At 39.0% G+C, this 9,091-nt stretch overlaps 1 pseudogene; it reads right to left on the bottom strand.

The window, feature by feature from the left end:
• Nucleotides 1–1,060: 1,060 nt before the first annotated feature.
• On the bottom strand, nucleotides 1,061–2,017 carry LOC120852269 (annotated as a pseudogene).
• Between the last annotated feature and the right edge of the window lie 7,074 nt (nucleotides 2,018–9,091).

The following is a 9,091-nucleotide window of genomic DNA, read 5'->3' as shown; positions in this document are numbered from 1 at the left end:
GATTTGCTTTTCCCTGTTGATTAATGATGTTGAGCATTTTTCATACAGCTATTGGTTAATTATACATTTTCTTTAGAGAAAGTCTATTCAAATCTTTAGTCTTTTTTTTTTTTTTTTCAGTTCAGTTCTTGGGATTTTTGCTTCTTGAACAGTAGGAATTCCTTATACATTTTGAACATTAACACCTTATGGATAAGTTGTTGTTCCGTCTCCAAGTCATGTCCAATTCTCCATGCTTGCAAATATTTCTTTCCATTCCATAGATTTACATTTTACTCTATTAATTTTCTTTTGCTGTGTGTGAAAAAGCTTTTTAATTTGATGGAATTTTACTTATCTATTTTTGCTTTTGTTGCCTGTGCTTTGAATGTCAAATCCAAAAATAAATATTGCCAAGATCAATGTCCTGAAGTTGTCTGCAGTTCTCTTCTCTGAATTTTATATCTTCAAACCTTAATTTGATGCTTTTAATCCCCTGTTGAGTTGATTTTTACTTTTTTTTTTTCTTTTTTTGGTCACGTCAGTTTATTGAGCAATTTGTGATGCTAAAGGTTAATTCTATTTACTTGATTATTTTTCATGATGTTAAATAAAACTCCAAAGGCTATAAGCCATGATGTTTCACAATTACTTTCCCATATTTTTTTTCAGGAAACACAAAATTCAAATTCAAAGAAATGTTCCAGTGAATCTGAAAATTGCTCTCATCCTACCTTTTTTCAAAAAGTGGTAATTAAGGGTTCGGAAGTATGGTGGCAAGGAGGAAGGATGAAAGTGGGACATGAAGAAAGCAGATATTTTCGCTCAATTTCACTTTCAAAGGTCCAAATCATTCCAATTTTTTTTTAACATGTTTAGCACCAAAAAAGGAATCAACACTTTTCATTCCACTCTTGTCAACTTTAGTCAAAGCTTTATGCTGCAGCTGCGGCTAAGTCGCTTCAGTTGTGTCCGACTCTGTGCAACCCCATAAACGGCAGCCCACTAGGCTCCTCTGTCCCTAGGATTCTCCAGGCAAGAACACTGGAGTGGGTTGCCATTTCCTTCTCCAAAAGCCTTCTGAGTTGTGGTCATTTTACTATTTTTCTTCACAGTCTTGAAATCTTTACAATTAAACTTAGTGTAATATTGTTTTGCTTCTACAGGCTTATCTGATAAATTTGCTTTCTTCTATGGAGGGTTTGGCACTGAAGCTGGAGGTTCTGTAAGCTTTAAATATTTAGATAAGTTATCACTTAATTGTTTAGGGATGTATCAGATATCAGACCATGGGCATAATGGACGTAATACTCATCCTTGTCACTGGAAACCTGGACACTAGAGAAAAACGCAATAGACTGTACCCTGGCACTGACGTTTACCTTATTGGTTTTTAATGCTGCCATAGTCTCATTAACCTTTTTTTTTTTTTTTCAAATCATTTTAATGTCTTCTCTTTGCTGTACGTGTAGTATTTCTTCTTGTCTATTTCTTTCTCCTCTGTCACATGTCCAAGTAACTTCTCAAGTTCAGGAAGTTTCACCAACAAGTTGCAATCTGGGAATATGTCATCAATCACAACTTGATCCAGGGGCTGAAACTTTCCCTCTTTATTGGCCATTATAAGGTAGTGGAGAAGTAGAGAGTCCATAGGTGTGGCAAATGAAGAAGACCTCCTGCTTGAACTGAATCATTTATAAACCAAGAATTATTTTTTTCCTTGAAAATTTTTATTTCAAACAGCTGCGGTAGACACATATTCAACAAGTAAATGGCTCCTTCCCCTGAACGTGGGTTAGCCAGTTTTATAAACACAAGCCCACTTTTCATCTTCTTTGATGCATCCTTTAAATATTCCAGGAGCAGGAACACATGCTATCAGGCGCGAGTCCCTTTCCGCCTTCCGCGCCGCCCGCCATGCCGCTCCTCTGTCTCTCAGCAGCAGGCCTCAGCCCTCGGAGCGCAGGCTCAGCTAGAGGAGGTTGGCAAATGGAGGCAAAAGGGTCGATTCAGGGAAGAGCGGCGCTGCAAGCAGCATGGCCTGCCAGGCGAATGTTTCGTTTCTGGAGTTCACCAGCAGCCAGGCTTTCAGTGTTTAAATTGAGCGCCAGGCCCAGGCCGTCAGCCCACTCGATTTTTACTTTTTTGAATGATGTAATAAAAAGATAAAATTTTATTTTTTGTGTTCAGTTCAGTCGCTCAGTCGTGTCCGACTCTTTGCGACCCCATGAATCGCAGCACGCCAGGCCTCCCTGTCCATCACCATCTCTCCCGGAGTTCACTCAGACTCACGTCCATCGAGTCAGTGATGCCATCCAGCCATCTCATCCTCTGTCGTCCCCTTCTCCTCCTGCCCCCAATCCCTCACAGCATCAAAGTCTTTTCCAGTGAGTCAACTCTTCGCATGAGGTGGCCAAAGTACTGGAGTTTCAGCTTAAGCATCATGCCTTCCAAAGAAATTCCAGGGCTGATCTTCAGAATGGACTGGTTGGATCTCCTTGCAGTCCAAGGGACTCTCAAGAGTCTTCTCCAACACCACAGTTCAAAAGCATCAATTCTTTGGTGCTCAGCTTTCTTCACAGTCCAACTCTCACATCCATACATGACCACTGGAAAAACCATAGCCTTGACTAGACGGACCTTAGTCAGCAAAGTAATGTCTGCTTTTGAATATGCTATCTAGATTGGTCATAACTTTTCTTCCAAGCAGTAAGTGTCTGTTAATTTCATGGCTGCAGTCACCATCTGCAGTGATTTTGGAGCCCTTCCAAAATAAAATCTGTCACTGTTTCAACTGTTTCTCCATCTATTTCCCATGAAGTGATGGGACCGGATGCCATGATCTTCGTTTTCTGAATGCTGAGCTTTAAGCCAACTTTTTCACTCTTCTCTTTCACTTTCATCAAGAGGCTTTTTAGTTCCTCTTCACTTTCTGCCTGTATGTAAGTAAAGTTTCCCAACACTTTATTGAACAGATTTCTTTCCCCATTGTATACTTCTGGCACCCTTGGTAAGGATCACTTGGCTCTACAGACAACCACTGAGTTGCAGTGGTTCAACTTACAATTCTTCATCTTAACAATGAAAGGAAAGTAATATACATTCAGTAGAAAATGTACTTTGAATTTTGATTTTTCCCAAGGGTAGAGATATTTGGTACAGTGGCAGCAAGCCACAGCAACTAGGAAGTTAAGCAGTTGCAAGGGGAAATAACCAAAACACTTACAACTGTTCTGTACCCATTGTTTGTCACTATCAGTACAGTTTTAATGAATTATTTACAAGACATTAGATACTTTATTATAAAATAATCTTTGTGTTAGATGACTTTGCCCAACTATAATCTAAGTATTCTGAGCATGTTTAAGGTAACCTAAGTTATGCTGATCCTGACTGATAGGTTAGCTGCATAATTGCAGGTTTAATTTAGAATATTTTCAACTTAACAATGAGTTTGCCAGGAGATGACCGCATCATAAGTACAGGAAGTCCTTATATGCATGGGTTTATTTCTGGGTTCTCTATTGTATTGGACTGTATGTCTTAGAGCAAGAACACTACAGCTTTAACTACTGCAGCTTTGTAATGTTGACATATTTTGAAGTTAAGTGTGATACCTCCAGCTTTGTGATTCTTTCTGAAGATTATTTGGACCACTTGGAGTTTTTGTAATTCCATAATAACTTTAGGATTTTTTTTTCTATTTCTGTAAAAAATGCCATTGGCATTTTGATAGAGATTGCAATTAATCTGTAGATAGTTTGGTTAGTGCACTCATTTTAGCAATACAGTCTTCTCTAAATTTTCCTCTTCAAAGATTTAGATTTATGTTTCCTGTAAGTGTGGTTTCCTCCATTTTTATGAATGCTCTTATTATTTTACAATAAAGTGAACAAAAAGATCATCACTGACAAGTTCATTGTAAATAACACATTTTAGTGTTAGAAAAATCCTTTATTTAAAACTTTGAGCAGAATTCATTTGCTAATATTTAGATCTGACCACTGTGTCTGTATCTTTATTATATACGTGTCAATATGTCTTTTCCCATCTTTTTATTTTCAATAAATATGGTATATTTTAGATAATTCTTCATATCATACTATGTTGGATACTCAGCAGTGGCCACAGGACTGGAAAAGATCAGTTTTCATTCCAATCACAAAGAAAGGCAATGCCAAAGAATGCTCAAACTACAGCATAATTGCACTCATCTCACATGCTAGTAAAGTAATGCTCAAAATTCTCCAAGCCAGGCTTCAGCAATACGTGAACTGTGAACTTCCAGATGTTCAAGCTGGTTTTAGAAAGGGCAGAGGAACCAGAGATCAAATTGCCAACATCTGCTGGATCATCAAAAAAGCAAGAGAGTTCCAGAAAAACATTTATATCTGCTTTATTGACTATGCCAAAGCCTTTGACTGTGTGGATCACAATAAACTGGAAAATTCTGAAAGAGATGGGAACACTAACTAGACCACCTAACATGACTCTTGAGAAACCTGTATGCAGTTCAGGAAACAACAGTTAGAACTGGACATGGAACAACAGGTTGGTTCCAAATAGGAAAAGAAGTACATCAAGGTTGTATATTGTCCCCTTGCTTATTTAAGATATGCAGAATATATCAAGAGAAACGTTGGATTGGAGGAAGCACAAGCTGGAATCAAGATTGACAGGAGAAATATCAATAACCTCAGATATGCAGATGACACCACCCTTATGGCAGAAAGTGAAGAATAACTAAAGAGCCTCTTGATGAAAGTGAAAGAGGAGAGTGGAAAAGTTGGCTTAAAGCTCAACATTCTGAAAACTAAGATCATGGCATCTAGTCCCATCACTTCATGGCAAATAAATGGGGAAACAGTGGAAACAATGGCTGACTTAATTTTGGGGGGGCTCCAAAATTACTGCAGATGGTGAGTGCAGCCATGAAATTAAAAGACACTTACTCCATGGAATGAAAGTTATGACCAATCTGGGCAGCATATTAAAAAGCAGAAACATTACTTTGTTGACAAAGGTCCATCTACTCAAGGCTATTGTTTTTCCAGTAGTTATGTATGGATGTGAGAGTTGGACTATAAACAAAGCTGAGCGCCAAAGAATTGCTGCCTTTGAACTGTGGTGTTGGAGAAGACTCTTGAGAATCCCTTGGACTGCAAGGAGATCCAACCAGTCCATCCTAAAGGAGATCAGTCCTGGGTTTTCATTGGAAGGACTGATGTTGAAGCTGAAACTCCAATACTTTGGCCACCTGATGTGAAGAGCTGACTCATTTGAAAAGCCCCTGATGCTGGGAAACATTGAGGGCAGGAGGAGAAGGGGATGACATAGAAGATGAGATGGTTGGATGGCATCACCGACTCAATGGACGTCAGCTTAGGTAGACTCCCGCAGTCAGTGATGGACAAGGAGGCCTGGTGTACTGCAGTTAATGGGGTCACAAAGAGTCGGACAGGACTGAGTGACTGACTGAATTAACTGACTGACTGATGTTGGATACCATTATATAATATGAAAATCTACTCTTTTTAATACAGGAAAAACCTTAATGGCATGTGCTGCTGTAATAGCTATATTTAATATTAATATTATCACTTCCTTGGTGACTCATAGGTAAAAGAATCTGCCTGTCAATGCAGGAGATGCAGGACACTCAGGTTCGATCTCTGGGTCAGGAATATTCCGTGGAGAAGGGAACGGCAACCCATTCCCTTACACTTCTGGTGTTCTTGCCTGGAAAATCTCATGGACAGAGAAGCCTGGCAGGTGACAGTCCATAGGGGTCACAAAGTGTCAGACACATCTGAGCCCACACGCACTTGTTACTTATATTTTAATTCCTATTTTCTGTCGTTTTTTTAACATATTGTCTCTTTATTTGTGTTCAATTATTCTGATAATTAGGAAGGCTTATGCTGAGAGGTTATATTCACAGGTTTATATAAAACCCTTAGTTTTGTAATTATTGCAAAAATATCTATTCTTCTACAAAATTAAAATAGTAAGTATAGTATTAGTGTATTTAGAGTATTTCCTCTTTCCACTCTTTTCTTACTGTTCAGTTTTTGTATTATTAAATATTATTAGGTTTGATTTTAGTTACACAGATGAGGCAATCAGCAAATGACTCTAACCTACTAAAGAAATGTGAAAAATAGGCTTGCTGACAGTCAAACCATACTATTCCCCCAAAATGCTGAAAAACCATACCATGACCATGTTTGAGACAAGGAAGAACAAGGCCACATCACAAAGACAAAAGAATGTCCAAAATTGCTCTCCTGACTAATATGACTCATTGATGTTTTATTAAAAATGAAAACTCCAATGGAAAACAAATGCTCACACCTCTAAGATTAGTGAATTAAGAAATTCTGTCATTAAATGGTCCCCATTCTTGACAGTATCTGATTAAGTCTGGTCTATGATTCCTTAGTTATTTCTCAGAACCATCCACCACAAACCCATAACCTCTATAATGTGTTTAGGTGCCCTAGTTTCTCTGGTTAGTGCTCTGCTCTGTGGCATCAAGTGCATTAAACTTTATATATGAGAGTAGATGCAATTAATGAAATAAACATATATACATTTTATATATAAAGAATGAATTCAGTTCAGTTCAGTCGCTCAGTCATCTACAAATCTTTGCGACCCCATGAAACACAGCACGCCAGGCCTCCCTGTCCATCACCAACTCCCAGAGTTCACTCAAACTCAAGTCCATCGCATCGGTGATGCCATCCAGCCATCTCATCTTCTGTCGTCCCCTTCTCCTCCTGCCCCCAATCCCTCCCAGCATCAGAGTCTTTTCCAATGAGTCAACTCTTCGCATGAGGTGGCCAAAGTACTGGAGCTTCAGCTTAAGCATCATTGCTTCCAAAGAACACTCAGGGCTGATCTCCTTGCAGTTCAAGGGATTCTCAAGAGTCTTCTCCAACACCACAGTTCAAAAGCATCAATTCTTTGGCACTCAGCCTTCTTCACAGTCCAACTCTCACATTCATACATGACTACTGGAAAAATCCATAGTCTTGACTAGACGGACCTTTGTTGGCAAAGTAATGTCTCTGCTTTTCAATATGCTATCTAGGTTGGTCATAACTTTTCTTCCAAGGAGTAAGCATCTTTTAATTTCATGGTGGCAGTTACCATCTGCAGTGATTTTGGAGCCCCCAAAATAAAGTCTGACATTGTTTCCACTGTTTCCCCATCTATTCCCCATGAAGTGATGGGACCAGATGCCATGATCTTAATTTTCTGAATGTGGAGCTTTAAGCCAACTTTTTCACTCTCCTCTTTCACTTTCATCAAGAGGCTTTTTAGTTCCTCTTCACTTTCTGCCATGAAGGTGGTGTCATCTGCATATCTGAGGTTATTGATATTTCTCCCGGCAATCTTGATTCCAGCTTGTGCTTCTAATAGAGGATACTTATGGAGAGAAACTCTAATATATATCTGCTGGAACTGTAAGTAGAAGTAAACTTATCTTAAGAAAATTTCCTGGTAAATTTTGCAGATATATGTATATCTGTAAAACACTTTGGTCTCAACTCCACAGATATAATTTTTTGTAAGCAATGATAATAATGCCAAAAAGATTCATATAAATGAGTGATCTTTCTTTTTTTTGGCTTATAAACAACAAACTTTTATTTCTCATGGTTCTGAAGGTTCAGTTCATTTCAGATCAGTCACTCAGTTTTGTCTGACTCTTTGTGACCCCATGGACTGTAGCATGCCAGGCTTCCCCATCTTTCACCAATTCCCAGACCTTGCTCAAACTCATGTGCATTGAGTTGCTGACACCATCCAGCCATCACATCCTCTGTTGTCCACTTCTCCTCCTGCCTTCAATCTTTCCCAGCATCAGGGTCTTTTCCAATGTGTCAGTTCTTCACACCAGGTGGCCAAAGTATTGGAGTTGCAGCTTCAGCGTCAGTCCTTCCAGTGAATATTCAGGTTTGATCTCCTTTAGGATTGACTGGTTGGATCACCTTGCTGTCCAAGGGACTCTCAAGAGTCTTCTCCAACACCACAGTTCAAAAGCATCAATTCTTCCGCGCTCAGCTTTCTTCACAGTCCAACTCTCACATCCATATATGACTACTGGAAAAACCATAGCTTTGACTGGATGGACCTTTGCTGGCAAATTAATGTCTCTGCTTTTTAATATACTGTCTAGGTTGGTCATAGCTTTTCTTCCAAGGAGCAAACATCTTTTAATTTCATGGCTGCAGTGATTTTGGAGGCCAAAAAGTAAAGTTTCTCACTGTTTCCATTGTTCCCACTTCTATTTGCCATAGACTGATGGAATCAGATGCCATGATCTTATTTTTTGGAATGTTGAGTTTTACGCCAGCTTTTTCACTCTCTTTCACTTTCACAAGAGGCTCTTTATTTCTTCACTTTCTGCCATAAGAATGGTGTCACCTGCATATCTGAGGTTATTGATATTTCTCCCAGCAATCTTGGTTCCAGCTTGTGCTTCATCCAGCCAGGCATTTCACATGATGTACTCTGCATATAAGTTAAATACGCTGGGTGACAATATAAAGCCTTGATGAACTCCTTTTCCGATTTGGGGCCAGTCTGCTGTTCCATGTCCAGTTCTAACTATTGCTTCTTGACCAGCATACGGATTTCTCAGGAGGCAGAAAAGGTGGCCTGATATTCCCATCTATTTAAGAATTATACATAGTTTGTTGTGATCTACACAGTCAAAGGCTTTGGCGTAATTAATAAAGCAGAAGTAGATGGTTTTCTGGAACTCTCTTGCTTTTCCTATGATCCAATAGATGTTGGCACTTTGATCCTCCTCTGCCTTTTCTAAATCCAGCTTGAATATATGGAAGTTCACAGTTCAAGTACTGTTGAAACTTGGCTTGCAGAATTTTGAGCATTATTTTTCTAGTGTGTGAGATGGGTGCAATTGTGTGGTAGTTTGAATATTCTTTGGCACTGCCTTTCTTTGGGATTGGAATGAAAATTTTTCTTTTCCAATCCTGTGGCCAATGCTGAGTTTTCAAATTTGCTGGCATATCGAGTGCATCACTTTCACAGTATCTTCCTTTAGGATTTGAAATAGCTCAGATAGAATTCCATCACC

This window comes from Oryx dammah, unplaced genomic scaffold (genome assembly GCF_014754425.2).
Source record: "Oryx dammah isolate SB20612 unplaced genomic scaffold, SCBI_Odam_1.1 HiC_scaffold_25, whole genome shotgun sequence".
Lineage (NCBI taxonomy): Eukaryota > Metazoa > Chordata > Mammalia > Artiodactyla > Bovidae > Oryx > Oryx dammah.
This window is presented reverse-complemented; position numbering and strand designations above follow the sequence as displayed.